We start from the raw sequence: 27,408 nt of genomic DNA, 5'->3' as shown, positions 1-27,408 counted from the left end.
TTCATTCTTTATAAAAGTTTCAGTATCCGTAAAAGAGGTAAATATCTTTACCTGATCGTTATACTGCACATGCAGTTTGGCTGGATAACGCAACGTGTACTTCATCCCCTTGTCACGTAGCGTTTTCATTACCTCTCGGAAAGCTCGTCTTTGCGCCATCACCTCTGCTGTGTAGTCCGGAAACATAAACACACGCAGGCCGTTGTATGTCAGCTCCTGGTTTCGGCTTAGTCGCAGGAGCAGCTCTTTCTCCTGGTAGAAGTGGATCCTGGCTATGATGGTCCTGGGGCGCCCAGAATCTACATTGCGGCGTGGCAGAGGGACTCTGTGGGCACGATCCACTGTCACAGTGTTTGGGAAATTGTTTTCCCAAAATAGCTTCGGTATGAGACGTGTAACAAACTCAGTGGGTCTTCCTCCTTCTTCTCCCTCTGGTATTCCCACAATTTTCACGTTGTTGCGCCTTGAGTTCCCTTCCAGGTCCACTATCTTAGCGGAAAGCTTTTCATTTATCCTGCGCGTTGAGACCAGTTCCTGCTCCAGCCTGTGTATGCGGCGTTCATGGTCCAAGCCCTGCTTCTCCACTTCCTCCACTCTCTTTGTGAGTGCGGCCTGGCCCTGGGAAATTGATTCCAACTTTTGCTCGATTAGATCAAAACGTTTATTCATCGTTTCGAGTAACTTGTCCATAATTTTTTCCATCATGGCCGATGAGCCGCCCTCAGCAGCAGCTTCACAATCAGAAGCACCCGCCTCCATAGGCGACTGCTTCGATTTAGTTCTGGTTGGCGGTGGCATTGTTGTTTACAGGTTGTAATTGATATACTTCTCTCGCCAGAAGCAGGGAAATACTTTCAGACGTGGACACTACTGAAAACTTTGTGTTGTAAAAGGCAGAAATGAGTAGTAATTTGCAAAATTTTCACCGGAGTTGACGGAGCTGCAGACTACTCCATCCGCGTCTTGACCACACCCCTCTCTCTCTCTCTCACCACATTATATTCTTTATGGGGTTATGAAGGAGTTCTTTCTGTGTTCAGACTGTGTTAATAATATTGCACTTAGTTTGCATCTACCATAGCAGCAGCCAAGCATAAGAAAGAGCTCAAAGTCTGACAGTGCTTTAAATAAAATAAGATGAAAACAACTAAAATAAGTATTTTAAATAAAGTGTTAAGTTGCAAACAAACGAGCAAAAATACAATAAAACTGAGGAACAAGCAGTGTGCCTCTTCTTCATCTTCTTCCAATGTGTAAAGAAAGATTCATGTGAAATACACTTCCATCCCTGTCCCTGCTCCTGACTTATTGTTCTGCATTCTAAGGCCGAACTGGCACACTTGCCAGCACACAACATGTGTGCAGTGAAGCAGCAGCCTCGCAGCGCCTGCAGCAGCTGAGGCATCATGGGTGCATTTTTTTTCAAAATGTCATCAGTTGCTGAGTTTATGTGTCCCTTAGTCCCTTTCTGAGGTCGACTGCAAACTGACCCACTTTGGCAATACTCTGCTTCTGCTCGTGTATCAGCAGTGTATGTGTGACAGAAAGAGAGAGAGAAAACTATCAGCATAGTGGACCAGTAGCAGTCCTCCACTTCCTGGTTTCGAGAGCGGTGGAGACAGACTACAGCTGCAGAAGCTGTGAACATCTCTGTTCTTTAGTCCATCTGGTGTTCTCTGCACGTCCTGTGGTCATGGTAAGCTCTGGATGCATCTTAACGTTTTGTTGTTCAGCTCTTTGCTTGATATTCATCCACAGTACAACCGCTGCTTTCCTCTGGAGGCTGCAGGGCACCGTGTGCTGTGGACATAGACTGTGTATGTGCTGTCTGAGGCTTCCTGATGACACTCGTTTTCTCATAGTTCTTGTCTTGATGGTGTGATGATGTGCAACATGTAGCTTATCTGGTTAGAACATTATATACAGAGTTGTCTGTTAGGTATGTCCAGGTTTGTGTAGTTTTAGAGGCTCGCTGAAACAAAGAAGCACATTTGTGGAGCAGGTAACTGGAAAGCCAAAAAAATCCCTACAGGACACATATTCATTTTGGAACTTGACATTGTATTAAATTTATAACTAATCAATTTGTTCCCACAATCTGATATAACTAACATAATAGTTACTATCTGCCAAAACCGTGTTCTTGAATAGACACTTTTGGTATATTAAAGTTTTTAAAATCACAATATAATGCCCATATAATGCAACTGTTGACTAAAACAGCAATATCAGCAGTAGTATTGATTAATTGATTGATTGATAACTTTTGAAATTATTTCAAATTTGCTTCAATGCCACAATTCGTTCTCCCTTGTTTGACACCTGTGTGACAGGCTGAGGTTCCTGTTCATGCTGATGGGTGGAAAAAAATGACTTGATCAGCTCTGATCTTTAAGATCAGATCAAAATGTCCTGATTCAAAACTGATTTAATATGGACATGTGCAGATGAATATGTAGTGTGGTCATATCAGCCAGCACATATCCCTGGATAGTGATTCCTAATGCTGTTACCAAAACTCCTGCTCCAGCTGGCTGATCTCTGTGTTTCTTCTCATTCTGACATATTCAGTTTTGTGCAATTCCTTCTTTCCCTAAATCTCTTCAGCACAGACAGAGAGTGCAAAGTTAGCATGATCTGTGGAGCCACAACAGTAATATTAATAGTGAAAAATAAACCTCAAAAATAAAAATAAAAACATTGCAGCTTCATTTAGTCCCTGAAACCTCTGGACTGTCAAGCTGCCAAAACCAAGAGACCGAGCAGTGTTCATCTAGGTTAAATGTTACTGGACTTTAAAATACCACACTTTCACTGAACACTGAAAAAAAAAAAAAAAATCTGCACCTCAGATGTTCAGTTTTTCAACACCACAAGTGAAAACTGGGATGTGATTGGCCTCAGTGTGAAAACATTGTTATCAGGCATTTAGAAATCACTGTCTGATGCACACTGGATTACACCCAGTGCTTTTATCAGACCTTCTGGCATTCACAGTTACCCTGAGGACTTTGCTGTCCAGCAGACCAGTGATGGTGAATCTCATACAGTTAGTTCTTATTCCAAAGGTGCTGTCACTGTACATACGGCTATACACATGCTGTTGAAGAAGATTTTGCCGAAAACAAGTCAAATAATTTCACTCACCTGCCGGCAGAATTGCTTGTTTTAGGATGCTAATGCAGTGTAATACAGGACATGTGACTGAGCGTGGAAGATGGTGGTTGTAGCAGGACGAGTCAATGGTGTAAAAAAGTAGAGCTGGAGGAGAGCAGTGATCTTCCTCAGGGTAAATAAAGCCAGAGATAGATTCAAACTGACCCACTGCCAGTGTGTGTTTCATCGCAGTAAGATAATGATGTCATTCATCAAGTCGACACTCTTCAACAATATGAGCTCCACTCAGAGGGGATGCAGCTTCCCATCGATGATCTACATTTCTGACGTTCATCTGAATGATTATCGCAGCTTCAGTCAGCATTATAAGAAAGCTGGAGCAGCCATTTTGTCCTGCAAAGCAGGGACGTATTCCCAACACTCACACTGGTCAAACTGTCAGTTAAGTCACTAACGCTGAAGTCAGTGAAATCATTCAGCTATCCTATATAAACTGTATGTGTTACAGATACTTTCTGCCCAGTTATTGATGATTTATGTACTGTCAAAGACTTTCATTACACAAATATATTGTTAATGTATCACTGTCAGTGTAATGCTTCTGAATTCTGGCAACATGCATTTTTTCCATTTGGTGTTTAGTGTGTTATTGAGCACTGTAAAATGACAGAAGAAAAACAGCTCAACCAGACATGTTCAATTTGAGATCTCAATTATAATTGGACTGTCATGAATGCTTTCTCACAAACAAGAAGTTTTATATGTAAAATTGTGGCAGTGATTGAGACCATACAGTCATAAAGTTGAGCTGACAGAACATTGAAATTTAAATCGACTGTTTGCCATTGTTAGTTATTATTAACCAAGACTGTCCCATAACCTGAATGAAAATTGTTTATCAATGTAACCCTGACAACCAACTCCCACTATTTTACCCAAACCCTGACCCAACCTCTTTTGTGCATAAACCTAATAAGAGATGAAACATATCAGTTCAGGAAATGCTCCTATGTGTCACACTGAGAGGGCTGGGACAAACAACCCATATGGTAGTTGAGGTTGTAGGTTGTGTGTAGGGTGGTTGTATGTTGATTTATTACACAGCAGCCTGCCAACACAAAACATGAAGCTTTTTACCTAATCTGATGGGATGGAACAAGCTTCATCAAAAGTGAAATGCATTCATATACCGACTTCAACCCCACCTGCACCTCTCTTATTGCAGAACACATTGCTGGCTGCCTGATGGATGCTGGGCAGTTTATTCTAAGACTGATACCCAGCGCCTGTGAGGCAGGGCTCCACAGGTCCGTGGGCTCATCCGACCACGCAGAAGGCATGATAAGAAGCAGCCAGATAGCAGAGCAGACTGTTCACCATTTAACACTGCTGCTGATAGGAGACGCCTCAGAGGTTTTGTGCAGCATTCAAAACATTTTGTTCAAATCCTGACTGAGAGACAGGGCAGTGTGGTAGCAGAATTAGGCAAGGAGGTGGAAGGACTGGGAGACATGGGGATGCAGAGGAACTCAGCTATGCCACATCATTTTCACAATGACAGCTGAAGAGTGAGGACACATATAGACAGAGAGAGCTGTAAGAACTGAGTAACTCTAAGTGTTGTTAAAAGGGAGCAGCAGAGAGGCAGGTGAGCCATGCTCTGATCCCCTCTGCTGTCTGTCTGTCTGTCTGCTGCCCCCCTCTCCACCCCGACCTCTCTGCTGGAGTGAAGAATATGGGTGCTGAAAGCTCCCTGCTGCTGCTGTTGGCAAATTCTGCTTGCAGCTCTGAATCACCTTGGTGACACCAAAATCGTAATCTCCATGCTTCCTTCATATGTCACCGTGTGTCTCTCTCTGACTATAAATCCATCTATCTGACTGTCCAAATTCAGTTTACCTTGCCACACAGCTCAGCTCCGTTCAATCCCATTAGCTTCACCTTCAGTTGACACTGAAATATCTTCCTCTCCACCCATCTCCTCCTCTACTCGTCTGTTCAGCCAGGAAGAGGCTTCAGCTTAATTAGTTCAGATCAAGTGTGTGATCACACATTTACACACATGGAAGGGATTAAGCCAGGATGCATGTGATTATCAGTCACTGTTATCCCTTTATACTCCATGCACTACATGCAGACTGGAGATCTGTGTGACATTAAAACTGGTGGAAATGCAAGGAAGAGGCAATGAAGATGGATTCAAATACTAGTGTTGAAATTGCCTTAGAAGTGCAATATACCAATTTTGAATATGAATGTAGTGTTAGTAAAGCAGAAAAGCATCATTTGCTATTTGGGGATAGGCTATTTTTTGTCTGCTGGTCCAGCCACACATGCATGTTAGTGTGTGTGAGTTCCTCCCACTGACACTGTTCAGCCTCTCACATTTATAACCAGACTGAGAGCGACCTCCCACACTGCACTGGTAAAGCAGTGTGTGTGTGTGTGTGTGTGTGTGTGTGTGTGTGTGTGTGTGTGTGTGTGTGTGTGTGTGTGTGTGTGTGTGTGTGTGTGTGTGTGTGTGTGTGTGTGTGTGTGGTTTACCTGCTGTGTGTGGTGGACTAGTGGTGCAGCAGACACAGCCTGAAGCACAGAAAATGGAGCAGGACATAGGTAAGAGGACAGATGATGATAGTGTTACTCAAGATGACAACTGACTGATATTAAATGTATTTTACAATGCTAATGTGAGCTATTGATTATGATTGGATGTTTTTTTTTTGTTCCTGTGAATGCAGGCTGTTTAGTTGGATAGGATATTGGAAAGGTGAGAGGAGGTGTTGCCAAAGCCGTGCTTGATTTGGTCTGAGATGCTTGAGCCCTATCAAAATGTAGAAGCATCTGGAGTCAGTTTGAAGTCTGTGAAAGCCTCCGACAGGGTGTTGCCTCTGTAATGATGGGAGCTCAAGTGATGCTGACAGACACAAAATTAGCCATTCTTCTCTCTGTCACGGATTGGCTCAGGTGCAGGGAATGAACAAGCTGGCTTTGAACGTAACGCAACACTTTATTTACAGGTAAATAAAACTACAAAACCAAATTAAGACTACAAACGGAAAGCGGAAGCACAAGGCTCGAAAAACTATAGCGCCTGCTCGCGACTAGGTGGCTTAGAACAACTAAATATTAAAAAATGAAAAGCAGGTACATCACTGAATAAAACGAGTAAGATGACCACAATGGCTCTAAGAGAATAATTAAACAACGGCTGCTTCTACAAGAGCAATACTACAATTTTACACTAATACTATGACAGTTTCTATGGAAACTAAACTACGATTCTACAATCACAATGACTAAACACAGGAATGCTCAGGACGGGTTCACAGCGAAGCAGGGGAAAGGTGAGGGCAGCGTGAGGAGTGACGGGTGAGTGGGTAGGAAACCAGGTGGACAGAGCGGCACCGGTGAGTTCCTCCTCTTCCTTCCAGGAGGGCTGACAAAGGTACAGGGTGGCCGAGGGTGGATGGTCCTTGGTGTAAGGACAGGTGGATCCAGCACTGGAATAGACACTCAGAGAAAATTGTCACAGTCTGATCTCAGAGTAAAATTCTGCCATCAAGAAAAATATATCATGCTCTGGGGCTGATTTGGCAGTATTATGTAGAACACTACTATTAATATGAAGCATCTTGCACTGAGTACCATTCTGTCTCTGTCATTATTATTGTCTGATGGTGTTCAGTGAGGAGAATGATGACTTACTCAGGCAAGTTGTCAGGAAGAGAAGCCAAGCTTTCATGGCCGTGAGTTAAGGATCATCCTATTCAAAGGTGAGCCAAAACTCTGTGTGAGACAGCTGCTGGGATGTCACCTTCAGCATCCACTCACAGGATACAGTCAGCAGCTGATTCACTGCCTCATCAGTAAGTTCTACTTCAAAGTTCTTCCGCACTCTTCCTTGAAAGAAGAACACTTCTTCATGTATCAGCTGCCTCTGCTCCAACTCTGCACAACTTCACACAATTCAACCCCAGCTGGTAGAAGGAGTTCTTGCATGCAGTTCCTTCTTTTCATTCAGTTTGCCAAACCACCAACTAAGGCACTTTCTCTCCTTTTTCTGGAGCTATTGCAGGGCTTAATATGTCTCAGTCTCATTTCAAAAAAATCTTTGGAACAGCTTGCATGCTCTTGATGCTGTGGGTGGTTCATTTTCTCTGTCTTCTTGAGTTCATTTGCTGAAAACAACATGTTCTTAGTTTAGCTGATTTGTGCTGTGCTCCTTGACAATGACTGTGGACTTCAGAATTTTTGGCTTGCTAACCAACAGTTTGCTGAACTTTCAGTCATGGTGGTGCTCTACTGATGTGATGTCAGATCAGTATTTCCATTTATTCTAGGCTTGTGGGACTGAGTAATTATGGATCAGTCAGCTTTATCAATTCACTTTTCTTGAGCTGTCCCAGACTCCTCAGGGTTCTGGGACACCCACTTTGAAAATCATTTCTCTATCTTTTACTATCCATATCCACAAGGATCCCAAAATATGCATCCATGCAGATTTTTGGTATGAGTGTGTATGGTGGAATACAAAGGTGCAACCTACTCCGCATGTATGGAACAGACTCTTCCAAGGAAACTAATGAAAATAAAACATAAAAATAAATTAATAAGTAGTATATCGAGAACAATTGTGCATCTGCGGCTGCCCACAGCTGTCTGTGTGCATGTCTGCAACACAATACAATCAAGGCTTTAGTCTATATACACCTTTATGCTGCTAAAACTCTGCTGACTCAGAGGTTCATGGACTCAGGACCTCTGGGATGTCCTGTTGCACCTGGATGATGGCAGTGAATTCTGTGGGTCCTGTGGGTTGCAGGGTGGGTTCCAGCTAGATCAGGCTGATCCTGACAAGCCCCACAGATGCTCAGTAAGGTTTGGATCAGGGGAGTGTGGAACCCAGATGAACATCCCAGCTCTGTCATGTTCCCCGGATCACTCCTGAGCAGTTTTTGTGGTGTGTTGTGGTGCATTGTCCTGCTGAGGGTGGTAACTGCTATCAAGCACTGCTGTTGCCATAGGGGGTGGGGGTTGGTTTTTTTTTGACCTGCAATGTTTAGGTGGGTGGTACATGTCAACCATCATATAGCTAGGTGATCAATGTTATTCACTTCAGATGTCGGTGATCAGACTGTGGCTGATCAGTGTACCGATCAGTGTAATACGTGCAATTAGAAAGTTCCGAAAAAATGTAGTAAAAGAAATGTTACCATCCTTCTAGCAACATCATGCACACCATGAAGCGCAGCACCTTTCTCATTTCATTTGTGATTGAGGTCAGCACACTCCCTGCTTACTGTGGAGGTAATAATTTCCTTTCCTTTGCACTCTTTCATTATCTCATGCCTCTCTGTTCTTCTCCTCTGGTTTGTCCCTGCAGCCTGAGCCACTAACTCACTGCATCCATAACACTGAGGCTTAATGAAGATGTCCAGCCAGTATGATTACATAATTATCTCTGTGTTACCTCAGGAAGGCAGAAAAAATGTCTTCCAAGCTTGGGTACAGATGGAGGGGACACAGAGGAACAGGAACAAGAACACGCAAATAGAAACACATCAACATCACTATTGTCAGCTGGTATGATTGCTGGTTTTATTTCTGTTGTCAAATTTCAGCTCCTAACACTAAATGTACAGCTGTACAGCAATATATTTATTGCTGTACAGCATGTGAGCAAAGAACTGTTGTCACCAAACTGATTACAGTAGCAAAACGGACAGGCGGCAATTTAATTTCTCTTTGAATTTGTTATGTCGTACTTCTCTACAAAATGTGTATGTCCAATGAATATCCCAAAAACATGGGATAAATATGATGTAAATATCAAAAAATGCACTTCCGGAGTCTCAGAAGTTCTGCTGTGAACTTCTAAATAATAACATCCATCTAACACCTGTCATATTTGTCTGGTTACTAAAACTAAAACACAGCCAATAAGAATGTTGGGTTCTTTGTGGCCATGGTACAAGATAATACAAGGCAATGTGAAGAAATGTGTACAATAAAGAAACACAGGACAACACATTTTCCCTCACAAAGTGGAGATGTTGCAGCAGCTGCACTTGCTGCCTACATTCCATAAGATTGATTTGAAGTGTAATGTGGCATTACCACATGAGACATGATTAAAGGTGTGACGATCACACAAGGAGGATGGCATGAATTTGTGAAACCTCTGGCTTGTTTAAACCCTGAGTCAGCTGAGCTGCATAATGTATATTCTAAATTGCAGCACTTTTAAAAAATAAAATAAAATGTTTATAGTTTCAAAGCCCAATTCCAATTTGACATTAAATAATTCTTCAGTCCTAGCATTCACACAGCCTTGCAAATGAACTGTATATGGGTTGGTAGACTGTGTCAATCATACGCTTAGCTGCTTTTGACCATTGTTGTCTTCGTGGAGGATGTGAGAAACCCGCTGTAAAAAGGTAGCAGGATGATGGACAGGCTTTGTCATTCTTCCTGACATTCATTGTGTGTGTGTTTATGTGTCTCAGAGTTTCTGACCTTATGCATGGGAGATTTGTGTCACGCATGTCAGTGTGTGTGGCTCAGAGGTAGGTGAAGTACTGAGATGATGTGTCAGATTGGAGGACACAGGCTGCCCTTCCATTCTGCCATATCTAACCGTGTGTCATTTTCTATTACAAAGCCACATTATGGCAGCCATGGCCCTGTCTGTCCTTGTGTGTGTGTTTGTGTTCACATTCAAAGGGCAACTAGCTGAGTGCTCATCAGTGACTGTCTGCGTCATGTGACAGGCTGGAGGAGGGCCTCGCAGGCTGCTGATGTACGGAGGTTGTGGTTAAAAAACAACACATCAATGCTCAGCTCTTCGCTCATGTAGAAGTCATTTGCTCATACTCTGAGGAGGCATGGAGAAATGCTTTACAAATACCAGCTGGAATAGTTTTCCATTTATTCAAGGCAAACAAGATGGAGCAGTTAGCTCAACCATGCGCCAGCATGCTAACAGTAATGTATAGGTTACAATCACAAAAGAGTTTAAATGAGTCACAGGTCTGCTGTATTAACTTTTTGTTAGTTGAATGTGTGCAGGTCTGCTTTGCTAAAATATCAACTTTCCACAGGCTAAAAGAGGACGCTGTGTTTTGACTTTTAAATAACTTTTCTAACCTCTGTCTTCCAAAAGACCTTGTTGTGTAAACTAAAGATATTAAATCCTACTAATTATCAAAAACAGTTAGATCAAAAGCAGTTTTGGAAAATCTATTGTCTTCATCCCTGGCACACAGATGACTAAGAAAAGAATAGTAAGCCTTGCATGGAGAACACAGCAAGTATAGATTCTGACTTTGGCCAATGAAAATTGTCTCAAGTGGACTTACGGTGTATTTACAACAATCTTGTGCTCCATTGTTTTGCTTCTGTTGTGTTGTCACTGTCCATGCAGATGTGTGGAGTGCAGCAAGCAATACAGGAGGTTGCAAAATTTCTAATTGGTCAACAGCTGCTGACTTGAACTGAAAGAAAGGAAAACATATTTCCTTTGTGCATTTCCAAAAACAACTTTGCCTATGATTGAGACTGAAATACATGCAGACTGGATGTATATAATTCTATAATTCTGATATAATTTTGCCAATTTGTCATTTCTAATTGACAGATACACATTGACAGATTTTTTTAAATTTATAATTGGCAGACATTGCATGTGTCAGTTTTCCACTGAAGTAAGCATGAAAAGAACAACATGATTTTTGCTGCAGTCTGTTATTTCTCTTGTCTGGAAAATGTGATTTGTAGGTGCGTCATCAATGCTTCATTGATAATGCTGTGATACATTTCGCCTTTATCAACAAACTGCAGCTCCTGCAATTTGAATTGCTCTTGGCCATATTGCAGTTTTGATAGTATTTCAAATAAGTGTTCATCCCTAATGAAGACCACACTAAAAAAAGACATTTGCTCAGTGAAATACTGGAACTGTGTTTATTACACAACCTATATTTGAGCAATGTACTGCTAGCAGCATTAGCACTTGAGCTAAGTTGGTGCCGTAAAGTATTCGCTGCAGCAATGTCACAGTCAGCAAGCATTCTGAAACAGTTTTGAAAAACTGGTTTAGGACAACATTTCAAAAGCATAAACAGAAAAATAAATGCATATATTTTTTAAGGAGTGTTATTAAACTCAAAACTATCATTGATTAAAAATGTGTACGTTTATAAAAATAAAAAAGAAAATGAACAGTTCATACAATCAAGGAAAAAAAGCAACATAAAAGAACAATGACTTATTCCAGGACTCCACTCCTCACTCCACGTAGTTCTCACTACACTACATCACATAAAGCTTGCTCTAAAAAGCCCTGTTTCTACCAGTGTGTGTGTGTGTGTGTGTGTATGTGTGTGTGTGTGTGTGTGCAGGTCATTCATATAAGTAGACCTGTTTATATAATGACCACTTCAGAATTTGTCATGGCAGACATTAAATTGGAATTAGACTGGCAAATATGTAGACGGAGGATGTACTCAGGAGAAATGGTCCAACTGAATGAGAATAAGAGGGGCTGGTGATTAAAAGCCCAGAGGCTCAGTATATTTGTCTCTCAGAGGGAAAATATGCAGTAGAAATTATTTGCATAGTGTGTGATGTGGTAAAATGCTGTAAACTGATGAGACCGCTCTGCACCACTCTGATTTAGACTAATGACTTCATTTGATAGGGATGGCAGGCGTTAAAAAACTGTTTTTAAAAACTTGCTTCACAGCAGCGTCTTAATTGCAGCTGGTTGAGGTGTTTGAGATTTCTCGATGGACTTAAATGTTTCATGCAGATGAATTTGTGCCTCAGATCCTCCCTCTCTGGATAGCAGGCGGGTTTAAAAATACTGCAAACCTCACAGGATGCTAGTGAAGAGCAGAGGCTGGAAGTGTGGGGCGTGATGGGAAACACATACAAACACATAGGAACACAAAGACTGTGCACACATCCACAGTGAAGAGGAGGAGACAGGAGTAAACGAGGGGCATCAGGGGAGGAAGGAGAGTGAAAGAATCTCATTTTAAAGTACACAGGGAGTAAAACGAGCAAAGTATTTCCTTTAGGGCAGCTGTGACAAATACGAAACACAGTTTGATATTAAAATTACAACAACTGGGACTTTTCTGTTCTGCAAAGATGGAAGGGCGAGGTAAATAGAGGAGATGGAGAACCTCAGAGAGGGGGAGGTGGGGGAAAAGAATCACGGCTCATTATCAGTTAGACTAACAATTACTCAATGGAAAGTGTACACTGCTCCACTGCCCTGCAGAGGCAAAGCACTAGCCTCTGTTTGATAGCAGCGACTGACTGATGAAGCAAGTATTGTTAAACACAGTTATTCTTTTATTGTCTACCCAATTTGGTATTGCACAGTAGGTCCCCACAGCTGGTTAAAGGTACCTGCTTTAAGGTAAAGGAAAATTTACCTACATGTAGCTTTCTACCGGTGATAAACCACATAGACTAGACATCATGTAATAATTAAAATATGCTAGTCTGTGCAAACAGCTCAGAGAGCAGTGAGAACAAAAAGAACAATCTTACTGTCATCAGTCCACAAAATATTATGCCATTTCTTTTTAGGCCAGTCAATGTGTTCTTTGGCAAATTGTAACCGCTTCAGCGCACCTTTTTTTTTAACAGTGGGACTTTGTGGGGCTTCTTGCTGGTAGCTTGGCTTCACATCGGTGCCGTCTAATTCTTACGGTACTCACAGGCAACCTTAGATCTACTTTGATCCTCCTGGAGCTGATCATTGGCTGAGCCTTTGCCATTTTGGTTTTTCTCTGATCGATTCGAATAGTCGTTTTTCTTTTTCTTCTTCACCTTTCTGGTTCTGACTGCTATTTTAAAGCATTTAAAATCATTTTTAGCTGAACAGCGTATCATTTTCTGCACTTCTTTAAAGGTTTTCCACCTTTTATTAATTTCTTAATCAAAGAACGCTCTTCTTCTGAACAGTGTCTTGAACGACCCATTTTACTCTGTTTTTCAAGGACAAATGTACAGCCAGCATATGCAGCATCAGCTGCCTTGATCCTTAAATAAGGGCCACCTGTTCAACACCTATTTTTTTCACATAATCAATGACCTCAGTAATTGAACTCAGCAGTGCTACTTTTTTGAACACGCCCCTTTCAGTCAATGATTCAGTTTCACAAAATCAGCAGCATGCACGTCATGCCTGTTGGTTTTCTATACCTTTACTAAGCCTTTTAGAAACTCACTTGCAGTGTAGAAGTTGAAATTCGAACACAAAAAGTGATTTATCTTGCTAGTGATGTGGGACTGCTATTACTTTGAACACAACTGTACCTTAATATGTGTTGTTGTGATGAGATAATCAATGCTATTTACTAGTCTGTAAGTGATCACAGTGTTCTGGTTCATCAGTGTTTGTTTGAAGAACAAAAGCACTTTTTGAGATATGGCCGATATAAGCCTTTTTATTGCCATTGCCTTTTATATGTGGTAATGAAAAACAATTACAAGACAGTTTAGTGATCTGCCATTGTTGTGGTTGTGGAAAGACCATGGTCATGGTTAAAAGAAACTGAGTCTCGCTGCAGTCTTCTGTGTGGAACTCTTTCACACTATTGATCCATTCATCCTTCCCTCGTCCTCCTTATGAAATACTGTGGCTCAATAACACAGTCATTTCAATGCCACCTTTGTCCCTGTCAGACCAGAAACATAATTCACTCAGTTGCTAGAGGTCCTTATGTCCGCTCGAGTGGACACAAGGGTTAGGGTGGGGACAGACACTCTACCCACTGAGCGGCATGGCCCAGTTCGATCCTGTCCTACAGAGCTCGTGTCAAGGTGTCCCTGAGCAAGACACCGAAGCCCTAACTGCTCCTGATGTTTCGTGGTTCGCGCCTTGCATGGCAGCTTCTACCGTGTTTGTGAATGTGAAGTATATTGTAAAGCGCTTTGGGTATCATTTTAGGTAAAGTGCTATATAAATGCAGACCTTTTACCATTTCTCAGTTTGTGCAATCAAATAGGTGTAGTTTTTTTTCTGGCATGAAACTGCATGCATGAATTAGTTCTTGTGAAATGAACTTTTGCACACAATACTAACCAGACATCAATGCCATGCGTTTTGTTGTGGCGTCAGATGTATTTCACAGCATGAGATGCTGGCTGTGTGTCATGTCCATTTTGTGCAGGAAAATGCTGTGTCACAAAAAGCTCACAAAGAGTCAGGAAACTGCCTGAGGCATACATTTTGTCCAAAGCAGTGTAAATTAGGGTTGTAATGATATGGTTATTTCATTTTATTTACTCCAAAGTCACTGTCTTCATTCCATGGTAGGAAATGCATTTCATGGCACACACAGCGACTGTTGGCGCCCCAAGGTGGTTTTTGGGCTAAGATTGCATTTCCTTAAAGAAAAGCTCTGCTGTGACATAAAATCCATTTTGCTTTCACCAAGACTGAGCTCATAAAAACAGCAAGTGTCACATTACTTAGCAGTTCAAACATCACATGATACAGATGAATGAGTGTCATGCTTTTAAGTACTGGCAAGCTACCGACAGTACCACGTTCTGCCTTCAGCATCATGCAGACAGAAAAACAGATGACTTTGTAGGAATCTAATTCTCATCCATGTTCCTCCTCTCCGTCCTCTCCTCCTTTTCCTCTGTGCAGCTGTCAAATTGCTGCTCTCAAACCAGCTCCTGGGAAAGCTTTAAACATGAATCCTTTTGTACACAGAAAGCAGATTCTGCCTTTGTTGCCAAGCAACACAAAGGAAGTGTCAGAGGTTGTTGTTGTTTTTTTTTACACAGCTGTAAAAGATGTATATAGCTACGGTGAACTTATTGCCTGTTAATTAGCCATTACAAGCTACCAACACACCCTGTCGACTGTGATGTAAAGCTTGGTCACGGGGTTGGGTCAGTCTGCAGGATGGAATTAGCTGTTCAGCTGCTGCTATGAGCTCATTCTTCCCTCACACTGCCTGGCACAATATAGTCTTTGTTGCTTGTATTATGAAAGGTGCACTTTGCTAATTTGAATATAGATCTTCTTCTTCTTCTTTTCCTTTCAGCTTTTCCCTTCAGGGGTCGCCACAGCGAATCAATTGCCTCCATCTAACCCTGTCTGCTGCATCCTCTTCTCTCACACCAACTACCTTCATGTCCTCTTTAACCACATCCATAAACCTCCTCTTTGGTCTTCCTCTAGGCCTCCTGCCTGGCAGTGGGAAACTCAGCATCCTTCTACCATTATATTCACAATTTGAATATAGATATGGATAGATATATAGATATAGATATACAGCTATAGATATGGATATATATGCACTACCAATCAAAAGTTTGGACACACCTTCTCATTTAATGATTTTTCTTTATTTTCATGACTATTTGCATTGTAGATTCTCACTGAAAGCATCAAATCTATGAACACATCTAGAATTATGCAGCAAACAAAAAAGTGTGAAATAACTCAAAACATGTTTTATATTTTACATTCTTCAAAACAGCCACCCTTTGCTTTGATTACTGCTTTGTGAACTCTTGGTATTCTATAGATGAGCTTCATGAGGTAAAACCTAAAATGGTTCTCCAACAGTCTTGATTAGTTCCCAGATGCTGAACACTTGTTGGTCCTTTTTCCTTCACTCTGTGTTCCATCTCATCCCAAACATCTGGATTGGGTTTAGGTCAGATGACTGTGGAGGCCAGGGGCCTCATTTATAAAACATTGCGTAGCATCCATACTAAAGTTTGCGTACGCCGAAAATACGAAAAGGGCGTATGCCCTTTGCCCCTGATTTATAAAACTTTGCGTAAGCACAGCTGCATGCAATTTCTTGATAAATCAGACACCAGCTGGAAGATTGCACAGGTGGATCCACCTCACATTCCGCCCACAACACACCCACATTTTACCATGAATGGTCAATGCAAAGTAACTCATGAATGTATCTGTATATAAATAAGCTGCTGATCCACGGCATTTCACGCAGCGCCGGCCTGCAGTCTTTTCACTGCTGTGCGTCAGGATGAATGAATCATGTGTTGACCCTGGCCACCCTGCCACTAAATTTGCTATGATCATGTCCGATGTACAAATAATTTGTACACTGATTGAATGTACATTTTTTCGGTTCACATAGACAAATTCATTTTCACTCGGGGGTTGTGGTGTGAAGCATGTGTGCCTGCGTGCCTGTACAGGGCTGATTAATGGTTGGACGCTCATCCCATTCGGCCGCATATGGATAAATAAACAAAATTCTTTACTTTTTTTGCCTTTTTACTGTGATAGTTGCAGTGAAGAGTGACAGGAAATGGGGAGAAGAGTAGGGGGAAGACATGCATAAAAGTGCCGCGGGCAGGAATAGAAGCCAGGCCACTGCGTCAGAGACCAACCCTGCAAATGGGTCTTCTGCTTTCCCCGATGAGCCATACGGGCGCCAGGTGATCAGTAAACAAAATTATTTAATAAAGATCACCGCACCGGCCCCAGATACCGGCCCTTCGGTCAAACGACCGAATGAAATAACGTTCAATCTGCCCCTGTTGATATATGAACATAGTTCTGCAAATACAGTCGTCGGCCGAATGGCGCACTATATGAACATCTACAACAATGAGGGTTTATGATTATCCGGCTCTACAAGTCTAATATGTGATAACAATAAAGGTTTGAGATCAGTCTGGTTTCAATTCGCCACTTCATCCTCCGGCACTGCCGTTCCCTCTGTCTCCAAAATGTGCTTAAGCCAGCATCAAAGTTGGCGCACCGGTGCGCACATTCTCACGCCAAGTTTTTTTTAGAAATCACAACGAACACAGCGTACGCCACTTTCTACGCAAAGTTTGTGATTTACGCCCTGTTTTGTGCGTAAAGAAGCATCAAGAATCAAGGTTGGTGCACCGGTGCGCACATTCTCACGCCAAGTTTGTTTTTATAAATCACAACCTTTGCGTAGAAAGTGGCGTACGGCACTTTCTAGCCCTGTTTTGTGCGTACGCAAGCTTTATAAATGAGGCCCCAGGTCATCTCCATCATCTCCTTCTTGGTCAGATAGTCCTTCCACAGCCTGGAGGTGTGTTTGGGGTCATTGTCCTGTTGGGGATTAAATGATGGTCCAACTAAGCCATGGATGGGATGTCATGTTGCTGCAGGATGCTGTGGTAGCCATGCTGGTTCAGGGTTCCTTCAGTTTGGAATAAATCCCCAACAATGCCCATCATACCTCCTCCTCCATGCTTCACGGTGGGAACCATGCATGTAGAGACCATCATACCTCCTCCTCCATGCTTCATGGTGGAACCATGCATGTAGAGACCATCACACCTCCTCCTCCATGCTTCATGGTGGAACCATACATGTAGAGACCATCCATTCACCTTTTATGCGTTGCACAAAGACACGGCAGGTGGAACCAAAGATCTCAAATTTGGACTCATCAGACCAAAGCCCAGATCTCCACTGGTCTAATGTCCATTTCTGGTGTTTCTGGGCCCAAACTAATCTCTTCTGCTTGTTGCTTTTCCTTATTAGCGGTTAGATCATAAAGACCTGATTGGTCAGTCTCCTCTGAACAGTTGATGTAGAGATGTGTCTGCTCCTAGACCTCTGGGTGGCATTTATCTGGGCTCTGATCTGAGTGACTCGGATGAACTTGTCCTCTGCAGCAGAGAAAACTCTCGGTCTTCCTTTCCTGACATGTTCCTCATGTGAGCCAGTTTTGTCGTCGCCTTGATGGTTTTTACAATTGCACTTGGGGATACATTCAAAGCTTCTCCATTCATGACAACTGTATGAGGGGTGAATTTTTGCTAAAGTGAAGTTTATTTTTGCTGGAGTTGTCATCCTACAATCCAAAGCTGTTCCTATTTCCAGTTCATTCTCCAGCCTCTGAATGCTGTTTGGGATTAGGTCACAACTTTTAACTGTCACCTTCTCGACTGTTTTGGTTGGTGGATACGCTGTATGTACAAAGGTCCTTAATATATTGGTTTTACTCTAAGTTTCTGTGCTGAAAATCATACAGTAGTGTTACTTGGTCCAAACTAGTAAGATTACCTTTGTGATTTGTAAAAAAAAAAAAAAAAAGCAATGTAGTATTTCAGTCATGAGAGCGTTTAATGGAGCATTAATGGAGATGGGCTGAACACTTGCTGGGCTGTCACTGCTTTGGTTTCTAGAGGTGGCAGTTCATGTCAACATCTGCACAACCCCATTTAATGGTAGCATTTGTTGGCTTTGCAAGAATGGCTATTCCGTGAGAAAAACAACAGGGCCATAAAAAAATAAAAGCCTTGTTGCAAATGTGTTTGGATGGGGTTACATATACGGCACAAGAAAATACCCACATCAGTACACAACTGCACTCAAACACACATGTCCTCCCTGCTATTCATGTGCATTGCAACACCGATATCTCAGCTAATGCATTTTCACTTTCCATGTCCCCTTTATCTGTCATTTCTCCACACTGCTGAATGGTGGCTCTGGCCTTTACTTCTTAATGCACCACATGCTCCATTCACTGTGGCACTGTGCTAGCCTAAGTGCATGGTGCTCTTTTAAAAGCCCAATCTCATTACATTAGACCAACCTGTGAGCCTATGAGTGCAACTTTTAGCGCTTCTCAAGCTTGTCCTTTACCTCTGTCTTGAAGAAATGGAGGGAAAAAACACAACTTGTCCCAAATATCAGACTATTTTGGTCACTAGATTGTGCAGTGTAAATATCTTTCAGCACACTTTGTGATCATCTGTCCTAATTTCCCATCTCCTTCCATAGATTGTGTCACAGGATAGAGGCTCGGGTGGCCTGCTAGCTGTTGAAGTCAAAATGTTACAGTTTCACATCGTTGCTTTCCAGTGGTTTATGCTCAGTGGGATCTAAATGTAAAACATGAAAAAGAGAAAACAACCTAATATCAAAGGTATTGTAAGACACTACTTTCATATTTTATCATATCATTCAAATAGCATTATCATCACACATCATTCAGATACATATGGGCCACAAGATACCTCTCCTACCTTCACTATTGTTATTATTATTGCTGTTGGTGGTGGTGGTGTTATAATAATAATAATAATAATAATATTATTATTATTATTATTATTTTCTATTGAACTCTCATTTTGACTTTTGTTTTCAGTCAGTGTTTGGTTCGGTTTAGGCTCCAAAACTACTTGGTTGGATTTAGAAGAGGGTTTTGGGTTAAAATAAACTACCTTTACCACATATTACAAAGCTCCATTGCTTCCTCTGACCCTTCCCCAACTGCAAGAGGTAGCCTGTGTTATCATTTTTACTTTTTATCAGTGATCAAGCCTGGTAAAGCACCTTCTGACCAGTTAGAGGTGGGATGTTACCACTGGCCCATATGGGAATGATGGATTGTTATAATGACCATTAAATGGGCTGATGATGTTCAATTTGGGTGAAACAGAGAAGTTGTGAGATGGGAGGGGAAAAGGGCTTTAGGGAAAGTGTAAGTATGACTTTGTCAACTGAGACAACAGCTGAATCCCCCTTTTCCCTTTCAATTCCCATTGTGTTTATTTAAATAAAGCATTTCAACTGGGTTTTACTGAAAATATACTCCTATAAACCTTGTTTTGCATAGCAGAGTAGATTTTTCTCATTTCTCTGTTCACCCTCTACCCAGCGACCATAGCAGATTATCTCTTTAATTAGCATGAATGTAGGCAAACATGACTGCAAACTTAGCTTTTTATCATTAATATGTCTAAACTTTTCTTGCATGCCCTTGAAGATTCACCTCAAAGACGCAGAGGGAGTTTTCCTCGCAGGGAGATTTTTCTCAGTAATTTACAACTTCTTCAGTATATTTAAACTTTCTTCTTTTAAGCGCCTTCTGCCATTTTTGATTTGACCATACCCTAATGCAACCAGGTGAAAGGAAATAATTTCAAAACAACCTAGTTGATTATTCCCCAACTAATTCATGAATGCGCACCAATAAGCTCAAGCATCAGAGTTAATTCTTGTGTGTGGAAATTAAAAAAAAGACCAACATTTGACACAGTAATTCTGCAGTCAACTTTAGCTTACTAGTGGTATCACATGGTTCTTTCACCCTTTTAATATGTTCTCTTTGCAGTGATATTCTGCATAATCTGGTTGCACCTTTGTTTCCTTTAAAACATATTAACTGTGGCAATTATGTTGTATTGAAACATAATTTCTAGAAGACATGATTGTACCAAATCTTCCACTCAATATGTGTCCTTTGTGTGTTTGTGGAACTACAGGCATATGCTTTAAAAATGGTGACATGAGCACTGAAGGTAACAACATTCACTGACTGGACATAACCAACCAACATAACTAAAACTTTGCCGTGTTTGGAACCACTTCACAAAAGGTCACAGAAAAAAATGATTTGCCATGCAGTATTTGCAGGTGTTATAACAAAAGGGATGACAATCTTCTGATGATTTTTTTATCTAGTGTATATCATGTTCAAGCAAACACTTCTTGCAATAGACAAGTACACAGCCTGAGACTATTGCCATTATACTCTATTGTGTATTGAAATATTTTGAAGCTTGCTTTCAGGCATCAATGTTTCATAATGCTTTTCCTCTATTTTCTCACCGCATTCTCAACCCCCAGAAGAAGACTACCTAGCCTCTGCATTCCTCAAGAATTTCCTTTTTTTGGGGAGTGCTTGTAATGAGGACTTATTCCTGACAGACTCTCTATTGTTGTCTTGTTTGTTGGGTTAATCTAAGAAAAAAAAGGTCCCAAACTGGGGTCTGGAGCAGGTCACCAATAAATGCTACTTTGCCAAGTGACAGTATCAGAATGAGATGATATAACCATTCCCAAATGGTATGGTATGATCTTTGATCATAGTCAACTTTCTTCTGAATGTGCAGCCTGGGAAACCCTTTGAAACAGTATTAGACACTCCAGCACTCCAGCAAAACTGATCTATAAGAATGCTAATGTCCAGCCTTCATTTCCACTGCAGTCTCTGTGATCTGACAATTTATGTAGAGGCAGCCGGCTACCTCTCTTACTTGTTTGTAAGGTTTCAGCGCGGAGCAAACAGTATACATGTTTAATGAGTGATACATTCTTTGAATTTTAAAAGCTTTACACCCACAGCATCTGTTCTGGAAATAGAAAGGTGAGAGAAAAACGGTGCAGCATGAAGGAGCAGTGTGCTATAGCCAGCATAATGACACAGCTTTCAGAAGTAGGCACTCATTTCATAGCCGAAAAAGATCTTATCTACAGAAACAAATGAGAGGCACTTACGCAGGACACACATCAGGAGAAATGGTATCAAAGTCTATTCACCGCCCAGAAACATGTGTCTGGTCTCCCACTGGAAACTTTGGAAAGATGTTTAAGAGACAGAAAATACACACAAAGCTTTACATCTGGTTTTGCACTTCAAACATGAACAGAATTTATACAGTACAGAGAACATGACAGAGATGGCGAGATCTTCACACCTGCACTGGAATTTTAATCTCATAATCTTCTTGGTGTGTATATGAGTTTGGGTGATTTTTACACATGAACAACAGTAGAACTTACATCTATGCTGCTTGTTATTAATTTTCTTAAATTCAAAGCGTAAGTATATAGCTGCACAGACAGAGTTTGTGACTACAGGAGGTACAACATGCTCTTACACGTTAGTGTAACAATGCGGCTGTCCACTTTAGTCAGCTAAACACTTGTGGAGGTAGACTGTCAACAACCATAATGATTGTGAAATCGATTTGTTGATTGGTCTGTCTGTCCAACACTTTGGTCAAGATGCCATGAAATTATCCACGGGTACTCATGGTCATTATTAGGGACCGATCTGTGATGATTTAAGGACCCTTTGGTCTTTGTAGAACTACAGTCGGGCCCTTTAATTCATACTGTTGTCTTTTACAAAGTAATATCTCAACAACTGATTTCATAGATTGTCATGGAAATTCGTTGGTACTCGTGTTTCACCTAATGCCATGACAAGATCAGACTTTGAAATTTTCTTTCAGAATTTCGTTTAGAAGAACCTGTAGAACCAATGACATTCCCACCAGCTTTCACTGGACTGCATGTTTACTAGTAAATACTAGCATACGACAATGCAAGACTAAGAAAGTGAACATGTACACATAATACTTACTAAAAATCAGAGTGTTATTGCTATTATTGTAGGCCTGTTAGAATGCTGATGATAGTATTTAACTTGAAGCACGACCTCCTAGAACTGCGAGCCAAGGTACCATGGATATCTTACAGAAGGACATTAATAGCATCAGTTGGGTGTGAGCAGAAATAGTTGTGTTAAAATTGGATAAAGGAAAAACCAGAGAAGGTCAGATCCAACTTTATCACTCCACTGCTGTTCCGTTGCAGGAAGAAGGGGGTGGGAATCTTCTATTTTTCGTTTCGGCAAGCTACAGAAATGGTCAAACACAGGCGTTGCCGAATGTGAAACTAATAAAGACTTTCTGATTCCATCAAACAATAAAGAATTGTTGTCAGGAGCTGGTGGAGACCAAAGCAGTACGACAAGATGAGGGACTGTTGAGCTGGAATTCATCATGTAGATATTAACATGACTCCAAATGAAGTACATTCTATGTGCTGTGCTGTATACACCAATAAGCAACCTGTTGCTCAATTGTTCCTCAGGATGATTTTAAAGAGACCACAAGTAGGCCTTTTAGCAAATATGCCATTTGTTCACAGATTATTTTTTAAAATATTCTAGATATAGACAACAGAAACAATAGTGTTTGTAGTGAAAAATGTAAATTTCTAATCAGCAACAGTACTGTTGTGTGTCCTGACAACATTTGGAGCTGAAGAAATGCTCATAAAAGCAGTTTGTCAATGGCTCAGTTGTAAAATATTAGTGAGCAGGTTTTATGATCAAGTAATTAGCAAGCTTCTAATTCAGATAGATCAGATTGCATTTAAATAAACTGATGATCACTGAGTCACCCGTAAAGACAATGCAGCCCTGCATAGAATCCATATTCTCTTTTTGGCTCGTCTGTCTTCACCGGGCAGCCTCATGGGGTTTTTTCTCAAAGGATGCCACTCCACGTTGACACATCTGTCTGATAACACTGGAATCGTGGTAGTGCAGGCAGAACAGCAGAGAGAAAGCAGCAGAGAGGGAGGGAGGGCTGTTTAGCAAGGCTCGCACTTAGCGCTGCTGCCTTTACCCGGAGCAAAGCTCATGGAAGAAGCAGCCATCATCCTCCTGCCTGCCTCCTTAACTCCTGGTACTATTCCTCTGGTGAGTCAACAGACTGTGGACTTTATTGCTGTTGTGTGGATTTTAGCCATGTGTGAAGTATGCCTCGTCGCTCGGTTTGCAGACACTGGGAAATCTGCCTTGCACAGTGGCATATGCTGAGAGGTTCTTTATTGGCAGTGTAGATTGCAATGCAAGAAACACATTGCTGTTGCCAAGGCTTTCTTTCAAAATACGAGCAAAAATAAAAGGAGCTGCTCCAGCATAGCTCTGAGCTGTTTGCGTGCTTGTTTCAGCTGGGTGATTCAGAGGTGCAATTTCCTAACAGCAGCTAATGTCGTTACCGCTGCAGGACCAACTGTCACTGGCTCCTCGTGCGTGTACAGAATATTTGTCAATGTGATGCGAATCACAGCCAGATAATAGTTTATCTTGGAGCACTGCCTTGTTTTCACCTATCAGCTGTAACTAGTGATGGATTTTAGCTTTCAGTCTAGGTAAATATGAATTTTTGAGAACATGCAAAATAGTAGTAACATATATGGGTAGTTATTCTTTGTTTGTTTGTTTTTTGTTTTTTTAACCTGGTACTTGAAATTAGAAAATCTATTTGTTTTTCTATCTATAAGTTGACAAAAACATCTTGCTAATAACTATTAGCCATTGAAAATGTATTTTCTATTTGTCAGAGAAAATAAATCATGCAGTATTTATTTCTTTCCATCTAGCTGAATCCAGAAATCTTCTGTCTCCATGCATGTTACCTCTCCTGTAGTAACAGTTTCTATAAAATTGGTTTAGCAAAACAGGAAGTGGAAAAGACAAATTCTATTTTCTTAGCTTTCAGTGTGGAAAATCATGAGATATTGTGTAATCTATTTAATATCTATTAACAGCTTCAGATTATTTTTTAGCATTTGATGTTGAAAGTAAAAACAGAATATTGTTATATATTTGGTGTAGAAAATCTAAAATTCTGTTCTGTATCTGTTTATTTAGAAAATCCCAATTTCTATGTCTTTTTCTGTATATAAAAGACTGAATGTCACAAAATGTATCTTTTTTGTTGACTAGGTAGATCACAATTATTTTTTTTGTCCAGGTATACAGGTAGATATTGTCTTCTTACCCATCTACATAGATACATACCACTGTGTGTGTCTGTCTGCAGCAGTCACATTAGGGAGCCACAGCTCGGCTGATAGCTCAGCCATGTGGACGGCTCTGTCAGAGTCGTGATGGCTGTGCGGACGGAGGGTGAAGACTGTGGATGTTTGAGCTGGTAGATACTGAGGAAGCCAGACAAAGGTTTGCCAATTACACAGAGCCAGATAAATACCAGGAAGTGTAACAAAGCATCTTCATCACTGCAGCATGATAATTTCCTGCTTCTGTTGTTTTTCTATCACTGGCCCCTGAAGTGATGGCGCTGTCACACTCTAGTGTATAGAGCCAGCGTATGAGGAACGTAAGGACTTTTTGGACATATGCTGACATACGCTGAAACACGCTAGGGGTACGCTGGAATACGTTTCTAGTAGGCCGGGGTACGCCGGGGTACGTCGGTGTACGCTGACAGCCAAAAAAAATTTTGAACATGCACAAAAATTTTCAGCGTATGCCGACGTATGAATTTTACGCTCCTCATACGTTCCTCATACGCTGAACACGCTAGAGGTAGGCTGAAGGTACTCATACGTCGAGTACGCTTCTCATACGTTGAAATTGAGTGGGTCAGGAAACCTAGCGTTAGAGGAGCGTATAATGAACGTGTGTCTGACATGTGTCTAACCAACGGTTAACATTATGATGGTAGTTCTAATGACAGTCTAATGTACTCAACTTATGCCTAACGTGTTCTGAGCGTACAGCCAACTTATCCCATGCGTATTACATGCGTATTTCCAGCGTATGGGGGGTATATAAAGTCTCACATTTCCAAATCCGTATCAGTTTGTACCAACAGTTCAGAGATGGAGGTTGCTGTGCTGCAACACCACCAAGATTTGTTACAGTTGGCAGTTGAGTATGCTAGACACAGAAGAAGAAGGCGTAGAATGAGACGTGCAATCTGGGTGAAACCTTGGATTGGAAGGCGGCGTCAATTTGGCCTTTATGACCAGCTTATGGTTGAATTGAGAAATGAAGATCAGAGAGCCTTCAGGAACTTCCTATGCATGCCTCCAGAAATGTATGATGAACTGCTGGACAGGGTTGGTCCCAACATCAACAGGCAACATATTAGATACAGGGAACGCTCCTCATACGTTAGGCTGACGTTCCGCATACGTCGATATACGTCCAACTCAAATACACATCACATCACATACGTTCACATACGCTATGCGTACGCCACTCATACGCTACTCATACGCTGACGGTACGCTTGGCTCACATTACTCTAACGGTCATTAACGGAAAGTCGACCTCATACGCTGAAAAGTTGTGCGTATAAACAATTTTTCGAAATATTCGATACATTCCTCGTACGCTGGCTCTATACTCTAGAGTGTGACAGCGCCATGAGTTTTGGGGATGAGAACTAACTCGTGGGCAAGTTTTGGCACGTGCAAGAAAATCCAAATTGAGCGTGACCCTCAGCAATCAAGTTATTTTGATCTCTCCATAAGGCCAGACTTCAGTACAAATTGGGTGGAGAACTCAATTTTCAGCGTGGCTCCGTTAAACGATGCAGCGCTCACTAACCGGCCTCCTGTTTGTGTGTACTGTTTGTGCTTGTTTGTGCACACGGTAAGTCTTCTCAGCAGTGCCCTGTATGTGCAAGGATAGTCATGCAGCACAGAATGTCTACATCCCTACATCCTATGAGGGCCTCTTATCTGTATGGCCCTTTCTTCACTCCCCTTGTGATTGTGTTTTGTTATTTTATTGATTTCTACGTGTTCATTTCAGAATGATTTTCACACATCGATATATCTCTGTCAAATTAAGTGTGAATCCTGAGTTTACAAATAAATGAGACAGGGGTCCGGATAACTGGCCAACCAGGGCCAGTTATCACAAAGCAGTGGTATTTAAAAGGGCTGCTTAACTCCACACTAGCCTTTAAAGTGATACTACTGTCATTCCACCTGTCAGTGATTTTCACATATTGTAAAAACACCATATACAAATTTGGAACACAAATAGTTTTCCAGGCTATTCATATTGCGTGACTTCAAGGCTTCCAGTAAGGTTTACCAGCTTTTTTCAGAGTGGTAGTAGTGGTGATAATCATTGCGGACATGACCTTGTGAACAAAGAGGAGCACTTTTTAATGTGAACTTCAGATTATTATCTGCTCTGTGATCATATGACAGATGCCACCATGGTCTCAGACATCAGCAGTTATTTGGAATAGGTCAGTTTAGTTATAACTGAGATAAATGAGGACTAGAACATAAGACTCTTGTTGTAATTAACCAGAATTTTTCTTTAAGCCTTGTATTTAGCTTTATGATACAATGGAAGTGGCTGCACAGAAGATCCAGTTGTCCTCTTTATCTTCTGTTCTCTGAAATGATCCAGTATCTAAAAAATTCAACTCACTTCAATTCAGCACCCATTCACAGCATAAACCATTTAATGGCACGCCACATGGTAAGATCAAGACTTTACAATACTATGGAGAGAAGTCCTGAATCCAATGCTTCTCTGTTGAGTAATCTCTCTGGCAGTGGAAAGAAAAAAGTCCTTTAAAAGAAGAAACCGGGCTCAGGGATTGCAGCCATCTGCCTCAACAGGTTGGGTTAAGGGGAAAGGGGAGCAAAAAAAGTACCCACAAAAATCAGAGTTGATGGTACTATGTGAATATATAATGGCTGGTATTTTAAATTACTTCATCTTGCACATCCCTGGGAGCCTCCACCTAACTGCTGTAAGTGGAAATTAGCTGTTAGCCACATGTGGTCAGTATTTTCTTGTCTTCTTTGACAAGAATGTATTTTATTCTAGTTTTGAACTTGCAGAACTTGGTATTTGGTATTTGGAAAATTATCAATTAGTGCCTTAAGGAGTTTTTTTTAATGCTGTAAAGGGCAGT

At 41.3% G+C, this 27,408-nt stretch overlaps 1 protein-coding gene across 19 annotated transcripts in view; it reads left to right on the top strand.

Moving 5' to 3' along the window:
- The window catches only part of LOC110960005 (pleckstrin homology domain-containing family A member 5-like), a 318,880-nt gene that overhangs the window by 157,827 nt on the left and 133,645 nt on the right, over window positions 1-27,408 (top strand). For 2 of the 19 annotated variants that reach the window (XM_051945253.1, XM_051945255.1), the window contains exon 1: window positions 23,263-23,408. The exons of the other annotated variants lie outside the window; for them this stretch is intronic. The gene's annotated coding sequence lies outside the window, so the exon portion shown is untranslated. Of the gene's footprint in view, window positions 1-23,262; window positions 23,409-27,408 lie in introns of those variants that run through there. 19 annotated transcript variants of the gene reach the window in all.

This window comes from Acanthochromis polyacanthus, chromosome 1 (genome assembly GCF_021347895.1).
Source record: "Acanthochromis polyacanthus isolate Apoly-LR-REF ecotype Palm Island chromosome 1, KAUST_Apoly_ChrSc, whole genome shotgun sequence".
Classification (NCBI taxonomy): domain Eukaryota; kingdom Metazoa; phylum Chordata; class Actinopteri; family Pomacentridae; genus Acanthochromis; species Acanthochromis polyacanthus.
Note: the sequence above shows the minus strand (reverse complement) of the source record. Positions and strands in the feature narration are given on the sequence as shown.